The 22,105-nt window shown below is 30.7% G+C and overlaps 2 long non-coding RNA genes across 2 annotated transcripts; both read right to left on the bottom strand.

Annotated features, from left to right (window-relative positions):
- Nucleotides 1-5,010: 5,010 nt before the first annotated feature.
- LOC127728163 (uncharacterized) lies at nt 5,011-6,648 on the bottom strand. The gene is made up of 4 exons (XR_007993996.1): nt 6,536-6,648; nt 6,186-6,247; nt 5,539-5,688; nt 5,011-5,098 (listed from the first exon to the last, which is right to left on the bottom strand). It is a non-coding gene; the product is annotated as an uncharacterized LOC127728163 (long non-coding RNA).
- A 3,942-nt stretch (nt 6,649-10,590) lies between these two features.
- On the bottom strand, nt 10,591-14,193 carry LOC127728167 (uncharacterized). Its single transcript, XR_007994001.1, has 3 exons — nt 14,140-14,193; nt 13,794-13,856; nt 10,591-10,796 (listed from the first exon to the last, which is right to left on the bottom strand). It is a non-coding gene; the product is annotated as an uncharacterized LOC127728167 (long non-coding RNA).
- Nucleotides 14,194-22,105: the final 7,912 nt, after the last annotated feature.

The following is a 22,105-nucleotide window of genomic DNA, read 5'->3' as shown; positions in this document are numbered from 1 at the left end:
CATGTTTTACCTAAATACACATTTGGTCTGACTTAATCCTTGAGTTCTAGCAATTTTTTCTTAATGAACGTTCGAGATTTTTATCATATTTACAGATTTTGTTAAATTTGAATTGAATATAATTTTTAGACTGACACTGAGACATGTATGCTTGTTGGAACTAATTTCCATTGCTCTGTCATTTTCGTTATCTAAACGTTTTTGTTATACAAAATTTAAACATATAGAAAAATAGTTCGACTTATCATTAATCATATAAAAACTGATACAAATTTGTAAGTTTTAATGTCTTAATGTTGTCTATCGTCGTAAACACATTACATAATTATTCTAATCTGCAAAAAACGTACGAATGAATACATTAAATTTTTTTTTTAATTTTTAATATATTGAAAAAACTCCATACCTGGATCACTACAGATTTTGTTATATATTGTTACATAAAAATTGAGAATGGAAATGGGGAATATGTCAAAGAGACAACAACCCGACCAAAGAGCAGAAAACAGCCGAAGGCCCCCAATGGGTCTTCAACACAGCAAGAAAATCCCGCTCCCGGAGGCGGGCTTCAGCTGGCCCCTAAATAAAAATGTGTACTAGTTCAGTGAAAATGGACGTCATACTAAACTCCAAAACATATAAATGAACTAAAATTAAAAATGCATACAAGACTAACAAAGGCCAGAGGCTCCTGACTTGGGACAGGCGCAAAAATACGGCGGGGCTAAAAATGTTTTGTGAGAACTCAACCCTCACCCTACCTAGTTCCACTTCGTTTTCAGTTAAGCGCGTACGTGCATTACATATTTCCTGATATCTACAACATCTTCTTCGAGTACAATACCTTGTACACCTCCAATAACAATAACCGTTAACAGGATCAGGAACAACTTTAAAAAAAAATCAGTTTACTGAATATCATATATACTTATCCAGGCGAGATCTAACTATTTTTGAAAGGGAGTTTCAACACATGCAAGTCATATAAAGAGGAGGGATCCAACCATATGTCTCCATACAAAAACATTAGTTGTCAAACAAGGAGGGTTCAAACTCCCTTCAACGCCCCCTGGAACCTCCACGGCATACCTATGATGCGTTTATAAACACACTGTACATGTCTTCCCAATTTAAGACAATATAAATCTTTTTACATTTTACTATGTCATAATATAATTTGAAATATATTCACTGATTTTAATTAGTTTTTTAAATGAATGGATATTGTTGTATTGAAATTTGTTTATTATAAAATTAAGTAAATCATTTGAAACAAAATGTGTATTGAAAAATAAAATATACTTACCCATAAGACCAGCAAGAAGAAGAAAAATCAACAACATTTTTATCCCTTTTTTAATAACAGCACTATAAAACAGTAAATACAAAATCAGTAACTTTTTGGCAAAATAATTTCAAACAGCTTTAACATGCATGTTTGAAGAATAGCAAACATAATGTGATTCATTTTTGTATCGTTGAACAACGTGTAATGACATAAGAGATGAACGAAACGTAGTCTCAATATATAGTTCGTATGTATTTTCAAGCACTTAAAAATTATTTGGTAAGTCTTATCAAGTGAATAAAATTTGAAAGAAAGACAAGATAAACCACAACTTAGATGTCAATTAAAAAGCAGTACTGATTAAAAAAAAATGTATTTACCTGCCAAAATTAAACCTGTAGTTTTTATCTCTCTATATTTCTATTTTTGTTGTATATATATAATACCTAAGTATATTGATTTAAATTTCTGTAATTCAATAATATATACAGAATCAAACAATATCTTCCCGGAATGGTAATTTGGTCAAGGTTTTTTTTTAAAGAATAGTTTGAACATGCAATAGCTAATGTTATTTAGCAAAATACACAATAACTATCATGTTTATTTAAGAAAATTTTACACCATAAAATAATTTGGAACAATCTGGCGCATTAAATTTGAGCCAATTACCATTACATTTGCGCGTCGCGAAGCTTTTGATTATTTTCATTTTACAGGTAAACACAGGTAAATTGCACTTTATTCAACTATTTACAAGTATTCCCTTCAGTTTGTCTAAGTCCAAAGCTCACCAATGAAGAGGGAGAAGTTGGTTCCGGGGATAATACGCCCGTTTAACTATGCACTAAGTCCTGAAAATAAAGAAAATCTGAACTCAGAATAAAAGTAATGATTTTACTAGATGAATAATTGAAGCCCACTGCTTTAAGAAATTGAATTATGTCAACTTCTCCATTCTGGTATTTCCAGAATAATTCCATCATATACGTTGCTTTCATTTTCTTAATTCGACGTACAATTGCTGATGACAATGGTGTATGAATTCATCTTAGATAGGAAAGAGAATGTTATCCATTCTGCAATATTCGCAATTAAGTTACATGTATGCCTGAAGAGATTACATGATTTCTCATGATCACTTAATATTTTTAAAAGTGAGACAATCGGAAATAAACCTAATTGACACATACCTATGTTTTTACAGATATTAATCCCTTCTTCAATTTTTTGGACTAACAATGGGTGAGCTTGGGTATTAAAAATTAATTGTCTAAAAGCTGCATGATTTATACTGATTACATGTGATTACATTGCAAAATTATCAAACGAATTTAGCTAAAGGAATTTGTCAAGTATATTTGCTTTATACGTTTTAAAGATAAAATAGTCAACACCAACACGTCTGATCGTTAAAAGTGTACCCGGTCTACTTTTTTTCCCCTTTTTTTTTATTTTTTTTTTTTTCTCTAAAAAAAAGCTGTTGCTTGGGGCAGAGATGGAAATATAAGCTTTAAAAATATTAATATTTTTTCTTTCTATGGATTTTTTTGGACGAACTTATTCTTATGCATATTAAAGATGCAAACATATTTGCACCTACCGTAATCTACCGAGTTTTTTAAAAACTTTTCTTTAATTTACAAGTTTACAAATATTTCGAAGCTTCATACTATAATTTGAGTATAAACACTTTTATAAGCCGCAAAAAATCCTAAATAATGCAAATTCATTAAACTTTTACAGGCCATAGAATCAGGTGTAAACAATTCAAATATACCAACTTGGTAATTTTTACCTTCTCTAATAAAAAGTTTATTTTTTTTTGGTTTAATTTCAAATCCATATAATCCTGTAAGCGATTGCCTTATTTTTATCGAGGGGTCATGATTAAGGTCACTGCATACTGAAAAGCTGTCTAGGCGAATTAGAGTTCTGAAAGTGAATAATTCAATAGCAGTACATTTCTGAATATTTTGATAGAATAAAGTATTTTCTTTTAAAAGAACGTCTATGTACATGTGTTTTATAATAGAATTTAGTTATTCAATAAAAGTATATAAAATATATTCATCGTTTTTGTTAAATTTGATGTATCATATGGCTAAATGAACTAACATGTTTGTTATAAAATTTTACTTAATTAATTTGAATGTTTAGCTTTTCGAAGCCTGTGCTCTATCATGTTTCCTAGGCCTAAATTTGACTGAAATCTGGGCAATTCTGTCAATTCACAAAAATCGATTTTTTTGCCTATTCGGGATGTAAAAATCAACTTTTTAAAAGAAAACTTTGGCTTAAATAGTTTTATTTATCTTTCTCACATGTCTTTTCATCAACTTAAAACTTTTTATATCTTGAAACATTGAACTTATTAATTGGGGCCAAAGCTGTATTAGGGGTTTATTTAGCTTAGGAATTGTGTGCTGGAATCAATGACAGAAAAGTTCACCTTTTATCATTGAAAAATAAAAAACAAATATAACAAGTCGTGTTCCGTAATTAGTCCTGGTATATTTTGGTATAGTTGAAATCTTTTTCACAGATGTCTGAATCTTGTCATTTTTATATCCAAGCCTCACTCAGCACATTATTTAAATCAAAATATCTATTAAACATTTGGTTGCTGCCTTTTGTAGTTGCTGTGACAGAAGTGGTATCATGAAAGAAATACCACAGGAAAAAAATCTGCTCGGCTTTCAGAGTGTTATAAATTATAATATTACAGCATTTGATGCATGAGTCTTTTTATCTCTAAACTTTTAACAACTGTCATACAAGTTTGAGGTTTAGCTATCTATTCAACTAGGTATAACCCAACATATGGGAAAATGCCTGTACCAAGTCAGGAATATGACAGTTTATCAGTCATTCCGTTTGTTGATAAAGTCTTTCCCTTTTTGGGATTACATTGTAGTTTGGTATTTTGTTTATATTTTTTTTCTGTACCTAGAATTTATTTATAAAAATTGTCGTTTCCACAAAACGAAATCCATTAATTTAAAGATTTTTAAGTGTTACTTTGTCAAGAACCATAGTATAGGATCGGAAACTCCAAGAACTCCAAGTATGAAGACCTTATTTTTGGAGAAACATTTGAAAACTGGCTAGAATCAAGAACCAAAACCGGTCATGTTTTTTTCTTTTGTAAAATCAATATAAAAAAAGAGAAAACAATTGATTATGCTTTAGGTCTGAATAAAATATTCAAGTCAAACATCCGGAAATTGTCAAATGTAAAAATCATTTGAGTGCTTCAAAAGGGCCTATTCAGACCACATTGAAAGGATTTAACGAGCTGATTACTAGGATAAGCTGGTCTCTTGGAGAAATATTTTCAATTTTGCAAGCTTCAATTTAAATATCCACTAACAGCACTGAGAATATTATGTCATGAACCCAGAATAATTATTCGAAATACTAAGACTGCACATTTGGTAATAATAATTTCAAATTCGGAAAATGTTGTGAAAGAACGCAGAAATGGATTAACAAATATGTGTTCCAGGCGAACAAGCCAAATTTCGAGAAAATGAAATAATATCCCTTAGGAAAGAATTTATAATATTTGGGAACGAAATATTTATTAACAATGAACAAAATAATGATTCGTTGCAATATATAATTTTTTAAATAAAAAATGATTAATGTTTTGTTCGAGTCACGCTTGAGGGCTCTGTGTCTCATCTTTTAATTTATGAAAATAAACACCAACAATAAAATTAGTTTCAATATATTGTTTTATTACACGAAGATTGATCTGTTGTCTGCTGAATTTGGTCTTAGTCATCTAGTTGCCTTTGAGCTTAGCTGAAAAATATCAAAGATAAAAGTTATTTTGTAGATTGACATTTTAAAAAAAAGTTATACACTTTCTTTTTATTAGTGCAAAGTCAAAGGATATTACCTAAATCCTACGCTTTCTTAAGTATATTTTTGAATTGGTAACTTTGATGGTCCGTGCATTCACCTTTCAAAAACTTAAAGGGAATCACAAATCACAAAAGTTTAACGGACGCCATCACGAGCTGCTCAACTTATGCCAAATTAATAGTCATTTGAAAACTGTATAAAATTAGAATTGAAATGTTTCAATGATTTTTCTTTACGGTAAAATCACATTGCAACCCTATTGTTTATTATTTGCGAAAGTGTCAATATAGATTTAATGAAATCTAGTTATAATGAAAAGAACTTTGTTCCATGCCATGATAACACCAATATAATTTGTAATCTAGGAGAAAACATACCAAGTTCAACGTCATTCTCGATGGATCGTCTACCATAATTACAACGATACAATACAGTTACAATCCTATATCTACAACAACGCCAACTACAATACCTTGAACACACAAAACGATACCGCCTACAAAGTCTGGACTCGGCATTCTGAATAACTTTAAATGAAATAGATACATTAAAGATTATTGATATGACATCTTGTCCATTGATGATGATATTAGATTTTTTTTTATTGGAAAAAAAACCAACGATAAAATTTTTTTATCACGATAGCATTTTCTTTTAATATCTCTCTCCTTTATTATGCTCCAATAAACCAATTTATACCTAGCGTTTGCTTATAAATTGATTCTTTTTAGCAGCACTATTCCTTTCTTGCATTTTTTATGTTATATGAGCAACGCTACGTCTAACAACATTAGGAACGTGAACTTTTTTTTAAATGAGTTCGTGTTATAATTCTCTTTGTTTTCTGTGTTATATTTGGAATATTCTGTTTTTCAATGTATCTGCTGCTTCTATGTTTTATGGTTTTATTTTCACTTTGATCTGAAAACACTATTTTTATTTTAAATTGTCTGTCGTGAATAAGGTATAACAATTTAAGTTAAAAAAATAAGTAATAATCGTAGATTTAAAATGATATACGTACCAAGAAGACCAGCAAGAAGAAGAAAAATCACAAATTTCGACATTTCTTTAGGAAAAGTACAACTACAAAATGCATATGAAGGAAGTAACTTTACGTGTAATTGAGGTAAATTAATGTCAACTAGATTTTACATTTCTGAAAAATTATTAGAATTGGATCTATTTTTCTAAATAGTAAAGCAACGAATAAAGATATGATCAATAAATGTAATATACATAAACATGGGTTTTATATTAATTCAAATAACGGAATATTCTGTTAATCGTATTAATCATAAAAAAAAATATAAATTTTTCAATCAAAACTTAAACAATATTCAGAAAAGAAGTGAACGCAAATGTTTGACCTACCTTCACTATCTATAGTTGATATCTATATACATAATTAGTATTGTTTTGCAATATATATTGCCAAAGTGTATTGATTAAACTTCTGCAATGGAACATGTGGTCTTAAATAATATCTTCCCAAAATAAAACTTTAATCAAGGTTACATACATTTAAAAGCTTTTTGCAGATGTCAGCTAAAACACACAGAAAAATAAGATCGATTGATTGGTGTATGTGCAATAAGAATCTTATTGAGGACGAAAACAAGTTAATGTATAAGGGCTGTCTAAAAAGAGTATTGCATTATTATCATTATTACAATCAAGAAATCTGTGTTTCATTTTTTATATTGTAGCCTGTAGTCTAACATGTTTATTATTTCACACTCTTATTAGAACAATTTTTACATCAAACTCTGAAATTTGGTTGTTGAATAACTTTCAGTCAACTTTGAAGGCAACTAGTAGGACATTTGAAAATAATTCTTCTTGATATCCTGGTACTTGCAGAAAAATAAACAGTTTGTTTCAGATAAACATGAGAAGTTGAAATTACTGTAAATCAATGTTTTAAATTTGATTCCGCGTCTGAACTTTCTCTCTATATACACTAATAGTCAGCCTGAGGAAGATTTAGATTGCAATTATGTCTTTTATATATGCTCTTAATTGAAATTATTTAGACTTAATGCTCGCCCCCTTGGTACGTTGGTAGGTATATACAGAAATATCTGTTTTTGGCTAATCTAAGAAACAATGCGCCGTAATTTCAAAAACTTGATCCAATAAATACATTCGTGGACATTCTAAGGCCAACATCTCAACTTGTTTGAGATTTTATTAGAAGTTCTTATAAAACAGCAAACAACAATTTGTAAGGCTCCGGTCAGAACACTCGACCTTCCAAGCTTTAGGCAAACATGAAACATTAAACCATAAAACCTCCAAGGTGGCAAGGAAAATAAGAAAAGATTAGCATAATACGGCCAAAAAATTGTCGACAACACAGATATCAATGAATATGTTTTATTTCAGTTGTAAAATGTTTTAATAAAAATAATGTGAATTTGGACACTATTTGTAAAAATATTTGTGAACTGACAATGAATTTTGTATATTGTAATTGATGAATTAAAAAAAGTCTGATTGAAGAAAAAGGAAGAATTAAAAGGACAAAATTCAAGCGGTGAGAAACCTAGTCAAATAAAACAGAACACTACACACACTGTTGATAAAGATAACACACATGTACACAATGATACCTGTTATAATGGAGCAGCTAATAAAAACAATGTTGAAGCGGTTAAAATGAACATTAATATACCAAGTTGTGACTCTCCTGTTTTACCAGTACCAAATATAATATTTCTAAAATATGCGAATTATGCAAAATCTGAATTTGAGGCAAACATCTCCCATGGCAGGTCTGTATTCGTGTACCCAACAAGGACTGACACATCCGTACAAACAATCAGTAAAGAAGTCTAAGATGGATCACGCGTCAGAAACAAACAAAATCTATAGCATAGTGCAGAATGTCGACAAAATGTTTTAAAAGTTGAGCTTTCTTAATTTGCTCTGCGATAAAATTGACTAGTTTCATTCAACACTGAATACACTGGTGTCAAACGTTGACAATGTTACAAATAGTTGTCGAAATCGAACAGAGTTTAGAATTTTGAAATACAAAATATGAAAGCAGTAAACAAGAACAAGATACAGTTAGTAATAATCTCATCATAGACACCAGGATTGAATTTTGTACGCCAGACGCGCATTTCGTTTAAAAAAGAGTCATCAGTGACGCTCGAATCAGAAAAATGAATAAGGCTAAACAAAGTACGAAGTTGAAGAGCATTGAGGACCCAACATTCCTTAAAGTTTTGCCAAATAAGCTAAGGTTATCTATTTTTGAGTGATACCTATTCTGAGTGATATCAAAGAATTCCAACAATGCTATATAGATGTATGTTCCAATATAACAAATTTATGCTCGAATCTAGAAGATCTTTTCTTTTTTTTTTTTTTTTTTTACAATTAAACAAAACTTTATTGCACAACTGCTGTTTTACATTTTATCCAGATTACAGCGTTAGTCTGGATACCCCTGTGATTAGTTACTGAACTTCCAGGGAATAAAAAGTTCAGCAAATAAATATAAATGTTAATTTTACAATTTCTAACATTATTTCATTCCTAAACATAGTTAATATATTTCTAAGTTGGTGTCACATGTTTACGGATCAACATCATTCTACTCACCGGGTTTGACTTGTTTTTCTTGAATCGATTTTTAATCATTGACCTTTTGACCCAATAAAATTTTGAACAGGTGTATGAAACCGTTAGGAAAGCACATGGTTTCTAGAAGATCTTAAAGAACGTCACATTGATTTACAAACCCGATCAATGCGGGAAAACTTGTATTTTCTAGAATACCACTAACAAACCCTGACGAAGAAAGTGAGGAATCTGAACAAATGTTTATAAACTTAATGAAAACCAGATTAAGAATGGAAAATCCAGTTGAATTCGAATGTGCTCAGAGCTTCGGTAAATCCGACAAAAAATTGAGACCGATTGTTTGTAGATTTGAAAACTTCAAGGATCGCGAAATAGTTAGAAAATCAGCCAAGGAGTTAAAAAGAAAACAAAGTACGGGATAAGTGAACAATATCCGAAAGAAATAAACGACAGGCGTAAAGCATTATGGCCTTACTTCAAAGAAGCAAAATAAAATTGTTGGTCATTTCTAGAAGATATCTGAAAACGGGTAAGAATTAAATATCGATGTAGGTGGTAATTTTTTCTGTCATGTAGAAGTCTGTCGTTTTGTTTCTGTCCTATTGACATATATTGCGTATATCCTTTTTTTGATATGTGGAGAAAAAATTGACAGACAAGCAGACACTAAATTTTAAATCAAGAAATCATTTCTGCGGTTCGAAAGGGTCTTATTCGAGCATATTAACTGTGAGACTAAATACTTTCTTGCTTTTTTTGTTCAATCAAGGTTAAACAACCGCAGAGATAGGAAAAAGGTAAAATGCAAATTTTAGTAATTCATTTTTTATATAGGTACAAAAAATATTTCAAAACCTAGTCGCTAAATTTTTGAATGATGACGTAGCTGTTACGAAGGAAGGAAATGTTTTTTTTTTGGAACGCAATATTAACTTAAATAAAAGAAATTATATTCCATGTAACCAAACATTTTGGAGGGTTGAAGCAGTATGTGTTTTTTCCGTATTCCATGTGGGTTTTGTATCGTTTCCATTTCATTGTATGAATTAAGACAAACAATACAAATAGATTTAGCATAACTTTTTATTACTGTCAATCTGTCTGTTGTTAATTGTCTTTAAGCTCAGCTGAAAATAGATTAGATTGAGTCATTTGTATATTGGCATTTATTTTGACTATCATAAACTTTATGCTCGAAACTATTGTAATCGGATCTGGTATACCTCTATACTAAATCCCTAAGTTTTTAAATCGATCATGTATTCACCGTCTGAATTTATACGTTTGTTTTTTTATGATCGAATCATATTTATTATTATTTAAAAAGGGGATGTTCTGATACCGTTTGTGACTAACTTTAAACCTAGCTAAGTTTTCTGCAGTGAATACGGTTAGCTTAACATCTTAGATGATAATGGTCAGACAAACACAAGACTAAACAAGACCTTAATCCGAGTTTCCATGATGAACAAGGCACCACGTTTACTTCTTCAGTTCACTTGTTGTGGCACCTTTCTGTTTCAAATTTCATGTTGATTTGTTAAATTTTCACCAACTCTCAGTTGCATCTTATATTTAGAATGCTACGTTATATCTGCTGTACATTATTTTCATACTGTTCTGCAATTTTCTTTATAATCTAAACTCATACATATAAAAAATTATGAAATAATAACAATTTCTTAATTATCTGACGTTCATGCATATGAATTGGTATTTCTATTGTAAAATCACAGAAACGCCTTCTTGGTCTAATCTGTAGAAGCGTGGATATAAATATAAGAACAAATATATATTTAAAGTATGTATATGTACTTCGCCCCAAGACTGTATAACTACAGTATTTATAACTTAAGTGATTACATACCAAGTTCAACTTCATTTTCGACTGAACGTCTACCTTCTGGTTTATAACACATTGAACATGTGCATACAGTCCACCATTTACAATAACCTCCATAACATGACAGTCTACAAAATTACTGTGCACACTTCCAATCATTTGGGCAACCATGTCCTGCCTCAGCAGTTGGGATAACTATAAGAAGATCAGAATTAATGAATATCATTCACACTGTCTTCTTGGTGTTCGTTGATCTTTAAATACTTTATTTTAAAATTTGCAAAACATGAATTGCATTTTTTCACTTGCAAATTTATATCGTTCCATCACTTGAATTCGAACTCGTAAAACTATTGCGATAGCGACGACAATGCCACTCCACGGATTCCAGTACCTTATACCAGATGGCGAATAAGGTTATAAAAAACTCATATAAAATACAAAGGCATTTATAAAGTACGCCGGAGGCGCGTTTTGTTCACATAAGACTCATGATTGTCGTTTTAAACAGAACAGTAGAAGGATAAATTGATTTTCGAGCTTCTATAATAAAAATTCAAATATAAAGTTGTGCCAAATCTTTCTGTAAAACTTCAGCTTTACATAGGTTTGTAAATTCTTCAAAATTTGGTGACTATGTTGAACTCATCTATCCAATCGAACTTGAAATAAAGGATACAACTGATACAGTTAAGTCTGCCTCATATCTTGACTTACATCTAGAAATTGACAATGAGGGTCGGTTGAAAAAAAACTTTACGTCAAAAGAGATGATTTCAGCTTCACAATTGTGAACTTTCCATTTCTATGTAGCAACATTCCAGCAGCGCAGCGCACACATACGGAGTATGAACCTCTCAGTTGATACAATATTCCTGGGCTTGTGTTTCCTATCAATATTTCATTGATAGAGGGTTTCTGCTCACAAGGAAGCTATTAAACCAAGAGTTCCAAGAGACGAAGTTGAAATCATCCCTTTTTAAGTTTTACGGATGCCATCACTTGGTTGACCGTTATGGAATATCTGTTTCACAGATGACGACCGATATGTTCCAATTGTCGTAACTACAATCTCGTCACCTTCCCCCGAATGTGACCTTCCTAATTAGACATATCACCGGGTTTTTACTTACATGAACAACACGATGGATGCCACATGTGGAGCAGGATCTGCTTACCCTTCCAGAGCACCTGAGATCACCCCCCAGTTTTGGTGGGGTTTGTGTTGCTCAGTCTTTGGTTTTCTATGTTGTTTTGTGTACTGTTGTTTGTTTGTCTTTTTGTTTTTTAGCCATGATGTTGTCAGTTTATTTTCTACTTATGAGTCTGAATGTCCCATCGGTATCTTTCGCCTCTCCCTTAAGTAGTTTACCGATCTTCAAATCTACCAAATCGATTGTGAAGAGACTGACCAACGTAACAAACAAAATCAGCAGCGAGACCGGGTGCGTCAAAAGTTTTAGCGTCAATTTAAATCAAATCATAATTACAAACTTGCAATCATTCAAAATCTTCTAACTTTTATACTTTAATTGATTCTTATCTAAAAAAAAGAAGAGAAAACTCGTTATGAATCTCGAAAATAGAATATCGTTGCAGCATATATGTTTTTCATTATCAACATACTTTAAACAAAAATGGTTCAAATACCAGCATTACAAAGAAGATTATAACATAATTGTTCTCCTACATACCAAATTTAGATAAAAGCTTGGGTCAAATCTTGCTTTAAAACTTTAGCTTTCGAAAGACTGTCGATACCTTTACTTTTAGGTTTCTAAATTAATGCCATAGTGTTAAACACTGATGATAAAATCTCGTAAATCGATAAAGAAGAGACAAATCAAGGTAATGAACAGTTTATTTTGTAAAATAGTACATAATGATTTGGAGATCGTATATCTGTGCAGTTTATTCATATTTCAATATATCGTAAGTAAATATACATATATAAATGAAGATATAAATAAATTTTGTTCATTCAGATAAAAAATGGATATTTTGTAAAAATTCAATCATACGATCTTGCAATTATATTGTCATATCAGTTCTAAAGGACACATTTGGTATCAAAATTTGCAAGTAAATGAATCGATTGATTGAAGTTCAATATTGAAATGAAGATGAGATGATTGACGAAAAAACACAAATTGGTCACAAATAGTATTTACTTTTGAAAATCTATGATTCAACCTGATTTGACATCAAGGTTTTACGGTTATATTATTAAAATAAAACCTAAATTATCCTTTAAAACTATTAGTCCTTTCTGGCTAAATGGACATTTTTCGCACCAAATATATTTTAGGAGTAAGGTGTTATATCAGTACTGATTTAAATTTTTATTTGTACGTTCTTCCACGTACCTTTTCTTATTCGATGGGATATAAAAAAATAAACCCAGTTTAATTCCACTACGTGTTAAGATATATCGAGCACAAGCCTATCCGAGTTAAGATACTGCCACAGTAGATGAGTGTTTATTGGAAATATTCTATTGTCTCTATTGAAGTTTTTCACTGCTATTTCTATAGTTGCGATTTAAAACGTTGATGCAATCAATTTTCGTAGAATTTTCATTTTCATTTGAATCGATGTACAAATGTATTTTGATCACGATCGATTCTGTTTGATTCTCAATACTGACTATTTGGATAATTAAGATAAGCAAATAAAACGCATGCGTACGTGACATATCGCGATTCATTTTGGAAGTATGTTTAGATCGATAGTTGTAATAACACCATTTTAAAATGGATTACAAAACTAAAACGCTAAATGATTTAAAAAGTGTAAATAATTAAAGATGTGTTAATACAGGGGGAGCTACTATATTGTACCAAAAAGGGATCGAAAACGAATGAGAAAAATAATCTTTAACAATTCTGTGATCAGCAATGAATGATATCATACGAACCCCCAGAGACCACAATGTTTTTAGGCCTTCAGATGTACACAAAAGGAATATTCAATTAATGATTTTCACTTAAAAAATGTATTTGAACAAAATCATTATTTTCTATCGTGATCAAGACTGCTCTATTTAACAATAAGGAGGTTTTTCTTGTAAAGGTCAATGATATGGCACACCAAAATGACATGCTAAAGAAAAACAAACATATAAAGGCATGTTTAGCGCAATGAAACCTTAACAAAACAAGTAACGACTATGTTCTAAAATAACATACTTACCAACCAAACCAGCAAGGAGAAGAGAAATCACCATTTTCGACATTTTTGTTGTTAATAACAGTTCTGCAAAGTACAGAGAAAATTGATTGCCTCTCATGAAACTAATGCAGAGTAACATCAACTAGGTTAATCATTTGAAAGATTTTCTGTAAACAAATTTAACTATAAATCCACGTATAAAAATATGAAAGATGAATACTAATTTAAGTTACCACGTATTTTGAAATGATTTAGATGAATACACGTTTTTCTTGCTAAAGATTTAACAAACTAAAAATCTAAAAACATTATTATTTTAAAATCTGTTCAAAATCTAGAACGAAGGTGATTAAAATAACTTTTTTACCTGCACAACCAGTGGTTAATATTTGAATACACTATTAGCGCGATTTAGTCAATATATATTGCCAAAGTATATTGACTGAAATTTCTCAAATTCATTAATATGTGGAATCAATTAATATGTTCCAAGAATAAAAGTTTGATCAAGGATACATACAATTAACTAGAAACTGACACTTTTTAACAGAATTTGTTCTAATTTGAAGTTTAATTTCTCATACGCAACTTAACTCGTTCTTGAGAGACGCTTGACATTGTTGCAATAATTCACCCTTTTAAGTAACAAAGTAGAATTATTGATATTTGATTTTGTTATTTTAACAAAAAATTGTCCAAGCAATTCCCAAGGTTTGTTTTTATAAAATATAAGATATATCGATATGGAAGTATACTTTATTTAGTGTTGGTTTTAATGCATTGGTAAGGTCTGTTTAAACATACTGTTTGTTAGGATTCTGTTTAACCAATATGTACATGTTTATGTCTGTATTGCATACAGGCCAACCTAGTTTTTGTATATAACTCAAAATGTACATATCACACCACATATTCTTATTTTCATAAATAATTGAAAAAAATCATTTTCCTGCATATATACTTTCAAAATATAAGTCAATAAAATTTCATAATAACCAGAACATTGAAGAATATAGATAGAGTTAGCACACAATGTTTGTGCAGGCATATCGAAATGTACTGTAAGTAGGATTAATAAAAGTATTAGGAGAACAATTATGTTAAAATCTACATCCGAATGCTAGCATTTGAACCCGCTATATAAATGTGGACAATGAAAAACAAATATGCTTTTAAAATATTCTAAATTCCAGATAAGAACTTTTATCTATTTTAAATAAGAATAAATTAACGTTTAACATTAAGAAGATATGGTATGTTTCCAATGAGACAAATGTCCAGGAGAGACCAAAATGATATATACATAAGCAACTGTAGGTCATCGTACGCATTCAACAATGAGCAAATACCCTACCTAAGAAGAAATGTTTAATCTTTCAAGAATTACTTTAACGAAATCTGTATAACATAAAAAAAATATTAGTCAATTACTTAAAATACATTATAAATTGTTATAAATTTCATGTGTCTAAAAACTGGTCATTAATACAATTAAAATTAGGATCTGCATTAAGGACAAAATCTCAGACACATGATATTGTATTAGATGGACAATTTATAGTGTATTTTAAGTCATTTTGATTGGCGACAGCTCGTGTAGGACTTAGTTAAAGGGATATTCATCGTTGAATAGAAAAGCAATTCATCGTACATTTTCAATTTTTAAGAATATTTGCTATTCCTTGAATTAATCTTACCCAATTAGTTCATACTGATTCTGTATTAGTCTTCCTACAGTCGTATTTGTTCTCGATCAGCTTTTAATTGTTATATTAAGTCATTGGTTAAAACGATGTCATGCAATGGGTAATTTCATACTAATCCTTTATTAATTTCTCGTACAGTCGTATCGGGTCTCTAGCTGATGCAGCTAACCTCGACCAAATACGAGAGTTCTTGGACATAATTCAGAATCAATTTGAAAACACCCATGGAATTACACTATAATATGAAAAATATATTAAAAGAAGAACATGATTCACCAAATGTATAAGAAAATACAACGAACAAACCCAACCATCAACAACCGACTTAAAAAGACGGAAAAAACAGCACCTAAAGAGTTACATTCAAACGTCCACCAGGATGACCCAAACTTGATCAAGGAATAATAAAAGGCGGCATATGATTGGAAAATGGGCTCTCGACAACTAGAAGCAGCATAAGGTAGAACAGTTGCTAATTGAATACTACCGCTCAAGGAAAAAAGGCAACACTTCCGACAGGATTCTTGAAGTCTCCTCATAAATTTAACTGAAATTGGCTGTATTTGTCAGAAGCCAGAAAGTATTAAGAATTGTCACACCATCAGAAGAATAAATTTCAAACTATATTATGTACATCATAATAATATTACTATTATATCGTTATTATTTTATCACGACTATAACCCTTACCGATGAAGGATGAACGTCCTATCTCTGATTTGTATAAAACTGACACATCTAGCAGTAATTTTAACAGGATAATGCACAAATTCACGACAGCCTTTATCATCTGTCGTGGACATTTTATTTTGCCAATAAGAAACCACGCCTTTTTCTTACTGCTGAAAGCTAAACGCTAATTCGAAATAAGACAAACACATTTTTTAAGAGAATTGTGGACAGAGTAGTATTGAAATGATAACACAGATAAATACTTATCGAAATATGTGTTTCATTTCACATTTATATTTATTGCAACCTTTACATAAAATTTAAGCATTTACTGAAATTTCTTTTTGACAATTAATTTAATGGGTATATAGATTCCAAACGACAAGTGCCAAATGAGATATTCCAATCAAACCCGAATTGTTTCATTTCGCTGCACTAGTTCACGCTTATTTATCTCCAGCAGTGTACTTTCACAGAAGATGATATTAGAAATCCTTCCTCCCCCCAATAATTAAAACATAATTTGGATAAAAAAGAAATGTTTTGTAGGGTCTCCTGTTCGTTTTCTGTTAGAGATGCAATCAGATGATTTTTGCTTTGAAACAGTTTCCAAAGATAATCAAACTTAACCTTCAACCATGTTCTTTTTATACACTATTTAAAAAAAATCAAACATCAAGATATAATGTTAACACTTGCATATGATCTTATGAATGACCGTATGATACAAATAACTCCTTATAGAGGTTTATTAAACTTTATTATGTACGAATACCCATTACTAAGAGACGTCCTTCCAATAGCGATGCACCTTTTTTCGGTCAAAATACAGACATTTTTGATAACAAATCGATCTTTTATAAGTGTTATTTCCTGGTAATTCATAATTTATTTGATATTATTGATGAACAGTTTCAATGAATTTTAATTCTAGAACAAATACACAATCAATAAACATACATTTTTTTTCTCAATCTGTTTATGATGACAAACCAACCTTGTGTGTTTGTGCTAAACTCTTCCGAACGCTAAAAGTGAAATTCCCGAAAAACATTTTTTCGTTTTTTCGTTTAAAACTTTCTTTTTTAGTCATGTATTAAGGTTAGAAAATTAACATGTACCAATGTTTATACATTTGGTACTGACTAGAGAAATTTTACCTCTAGCATTTTGACAACAGTTAAACGACGGGTGTCGTATTCTTTCTTTGTCATGGATGTAATCACATTCAATTATATAACATTACAAATATTCCTTTATTCATATTATCAATATCCTTAAGAATGTATTAAGTTAAATGACCGTTGTGTTTTCACTTTCTTTAATGCTATCCCGTTTTTGTGCAAAATTTTAAATCCCGTTCGATCAATTTATTTTATTCTTATCTCATCTATGCATATTTTATTTCCTGTATAAATTGTGAGTGCACAACCATTTTGATTCCTTTTTTGAAATAAAAGTTATTGTTTATTTTCATTCACAATATTGATAAAATTCAAAATATATAATTTAGTTTCTTGAAATAAAGAATATGTGTGTTTGAATACATTTTAGCATTACTTTTAAATTTTTGATCGATCATTGTGGGTTTGTTTTTTTCAGTATAAATGATCTGTCATTTTAAAAAATCGGGCATGTGAATGTACTAGGAACTTCAAATGTGCATGATGTTTTTTTCAAGCAAAGCATCATATCTGAAAGTTTAATTAATGAAAGAAGTTCTTTACCTTTTTTAAAATTTTTCAATGAACTATCTTTGAGGTGACAATATGTTGTCCTCTACATGTTTCAAATTGTACGTTTGAGTTCATGGCATCTTTTCTTTTAATATGTGCGTCATCAATAATGAAAAAAATACACTTCCTTGTAATATCATTTGGAGGATGTACGTACACGAAAATATTTCTTTTTGAGATTGTGGGAAAAGAGAATATACATAACGTACATAAAGAATTGCAATCCTGTTATATTGCTATTTTCTCTATTGTTATATGTTGCACCGTATAAACCTGAAGACTGATTACTAGTGGGTCATGAAGAAAAAAGCGGACGATACCAGAAGGACAATAATAACTCATATGTCGAAGAGAGCTCGAGACTGACAAAAACATTGTTAAAAAATGCAGGTCACATATCATCTCAACAGGATCAACATATCATCTTCCATCATTAATTAATTGGAAAAAGTGCCATAACGTCATTCTTATGCAGAAATTTGTATGTAAACAACTGAAATCGGATAAAAAAAGTATCTATACAAAAGACAAGCCAGAAATATAATTTTATTAAAAAACTACAAAAATATACATACTCATACAACTAAACAATATATTTGGCGTACGACTGTCTCAACACTATAGCGTACATGATCATATCATTCGAATTTTGTAAACAAATAAAAATTGTGTAGTTGTAGGCAAAGTGCGGTTTACTTGCAAAAATAACTTATAACTAGTCAGCTTGGCTGGTTAGTGCCCAGTTTCTATTAGTCTGAAGATACTACGGACACACTATGATATGCACTATCTGCTCCCCTGGTTCGTTCCAAACCATGTGAATGATAAGCATATTAACTGTGGCTCTCCTATATATAGCCAAGAAATAGTAGAAAGCCAGAGAGGACCTATCTGCGAAAATTATTAGCACAAGCCTTTGTCTGAGTTTTCTAGCCAGAAAACAAAATGGCAAGACGTGCTAAAGTTAGGACGTGAGTGACCACGGAATACCCTGTAAATCTGTGATTTGAATGAAAACTGGAAATGACCCACACACAGATCTAATAGTATTAAAACCTGAACATTTTACTGATACTACAATAAACTTAAAATCTAAGAGTGATTAATCTTATGACATGCGAACAGAACAATGTATAACGCATTTAATCTACTGGTTGTGGAGGGGAGAAAGGTGGTTAACAAATAATGCCAAAGCGTACAACATAAACAATGTGAAATTAAAAGTTCTCACGTGTTAAAATAATTTTGTGTGGACAAAAAGCAATGGTAAACGAAAAGGGACAAAGTATCTTCTGTATAATACTGAAGTATGTACATAATTCTCATGATTCTCAATGAATAAATGTATATTGTGGATATATAGATTTTTACATTGGTACCAAGGCGATAATTCAACTATCGAGATTGGATAAATCCGATAATGCATAAGTTACTATGTAAGAATCTGTTTCTCTAATGATTATCAAATAAGTTTTCGAGTGCCTTTCTCATTCAACAAAGTTGTCAATTTCATTTACATCTGTTAGCACATTTTGATTCATCCAGTGAGCTGATAAAGTTTATGACCCTTCAAATCATCCAAACATCTTCTGATATCATCGGCAACTACACGCTGATTAATTTTGTTTGTGATGATGGTGAGTTAAACTACCACCAACAATCAATCGGTGAAATTTGGTATCTTGCAGTTGGAATTTTATTATGCTTTCCTAGTGTTGGGATGGATGACCGAGTACTCAAAAAGCTAATTCAACAATTCACATGGTTAAATATTTACTTATTGTAGCTGTCTCTTACTGTCTTCGATTTTGTTTGTTTATTAAGGCGACAGTAGTTTATCGATATTCAAACCTCGTAAATCGATTAAGAAGAAACAAATCCAGGTTATAAACAAACACTGAGGGAATCGAATGAAACGAGAAGTGGTTCGTCTTCCCGCTTACTATCTGTATACATGCATCACCCGCCATTTCAGATATTTGTTTGTATATGTTGGTTTATTCACGCTTTGTCTAAAATTTGTAAAATCTGGAGCTAATCACATAGTATTGGGGTTGTCTATCGTCGAAGTATATATAGTTACCTCTGGGTGTCTGTTTTTTCGTTTTAAGTTGAAAATCTTTACAGCTTATTTATTTAAATTACTTTGCTTGATTAAAATCGAGTTTTTTATGTGCTGTACATTAGGACATACCAGGAGTTTAACCTATGGTAAGTTTTTGTATTCTTGTCTTTCGTTTTTGCTAATGTGCTTTGTCTATATGTCTTTTTTTTTTTTTTTTTTTGACATATTTGTTTGTTTTTATAGTGATTAAGATTATAACACAATGTTGACTGCTGTACCCCTATTTTTGACATTTTCCCCTATTAAGTCTGTTTTTTTGTTCACACATCGTTGTCAATATAATGGAATTTTTGTGACTGTCATACAAGTGAGAGGTTTAGTAAGCTATAAAACCAGGTTTATTACACCATTTTCTACATGCCTGTACTAAGTCAGGAATATGACAGTTGTTTGCCATTCGTTTGACGTGTTTGAGCTATTGATTTTGCCATTTGATTAGGGACTTTCCGTTTTGAATTTTTCTCAGAGTTCGGTATTTTTGTTATTTTACTTTTTAAATATATTTCTGTCCTGATGAGGGCTGTTTTATTGACGCATATTCTACGCAGTCTTTAATTCATGTTGATAATATCGTCATGACTATATAATCAGTTTGCGACCAGATTTATTTAAACTTTCTGTAAGATTATCTCAATTGATAGCATTTCTCATTTTTCAGTCTCCATAGGTCGTTTAATTTAATGCAAATCTAAGGTACGAGTAAACAATTTTATCCTATTCCTATCAAAGTTGTGAGTTAACAAACTATCTCATATTTTTGAAAGGTGATGGAATTGCCTATTTTCATTCCCAATGTATTTCAATCAAGATACTAGTACTTATACGATCATTTATTGTCATGTTTAGTCTTTCAGTCACTATTTAGACTTATCCACTCCGATAAATCGAATCCATAAATATTCAGACAATAAGCTTGCAGATAACTAGTATTGTTCAGTAGCTTTTCAGACAATACAATACTGTTCAGTAGCTTTTCTATCCATTCGGTACTTTTTAGTAGCTTTTCAGACAATCCAGTATGATGTTGATGTTAACAAGTAAATAACAGCTACGGAACAGTATGAACATAGACTGAAAAAATCCTAAATGACTACACGAAAATATCTGAACAGTACTGAATTTTCTGCTTTGGAAAAGTCTGAAAATTAACTGAAAGACTAAAAATGACCTAATAGTTAATTGTTCAGTCTTTTTAAAGAGCTGTTCAGATCAAAATGACCGTTTCAGACCAACATTAGTTTATTTGTAATACCCACAAGTAACTAATTATAGTTCGATATTAAAAAGACTTTTTGCATTTTGAAGTTGAATAATATTTTTGAATGTTTGAACAGAGAGTATCATTTTGTTTTCGTATATATACTCTTTATAGGAATTAGGAATATATTTTAGTTTATCGTTTAGGTATTTGAACATACTAAATAAACTCAATCATAGATACAAGGATTAAAATTTCTTCAAAAGACTCATCAATGACGCTCAAATAAAAAAGGGTTTTAAAAAAGGCCAAATAAAGTACGAAGTTGAAGAGCATAGAGGACCTAAAATTCATAAAGGTTTTTGCCAAATACTGTTTAGGTAGACTAGAAGACCAATGTAGATCGGAAACGATTATTTTTATCTGGACTGCTCTTAAAAGACCGAACGATACATTATCAGTATAAAAATAAGATGATGTGGTATGGTTGCTAATGTGACAACTTTCTACCACAGACCAGATGGAGTAAAAGTAAACAACTAAAGGTCACAATTCGACCTTAAGCAATGAGCAAAACCCATACATCATAGTAAGCTATAAAAGAATCCGAAATTACACATGTAATACAAAACAAACGAGAAACTAACTGACTAATTTATGTACAAAACTTTAAACGAAAAAAAAATATGAGATACAGCAACAACCCACACCCACTGAATAACAGGCTCCTGACTTAGTACATACACAAACATAATGTGACATCGTTAAACATGTTTGCTAGCGCCAAATCCTTCCCTAACCTAAGACAGTAGTGTAACAGTACAACATCAGAACAACCTATAAAACCAGTTGAAAAGGGCTGAACTCATCAGATCGATACAAAGCACAAAAAAAGC

Source organism: Mytilus californianus, unplaced genomic scaffold (genome assembly GCF_021869535.1).
Source record: "Mytilus californianus isolate M0D057914Y unplaced genomic scaffold, xbMytCali1.0.p SCAF_2, whole genome shotgun sequence".
Lineage (NCBI taxonomy): Eukaryota > Metazoa > Mollusca > Bivalvia > Mytilida > Mytilidae > Mytilus > Mytilus californianus.
Note: the sequence above shows the minus strand (reverse complement) of the source record. Positions and strands in the feature narration are given on the sequence as shown.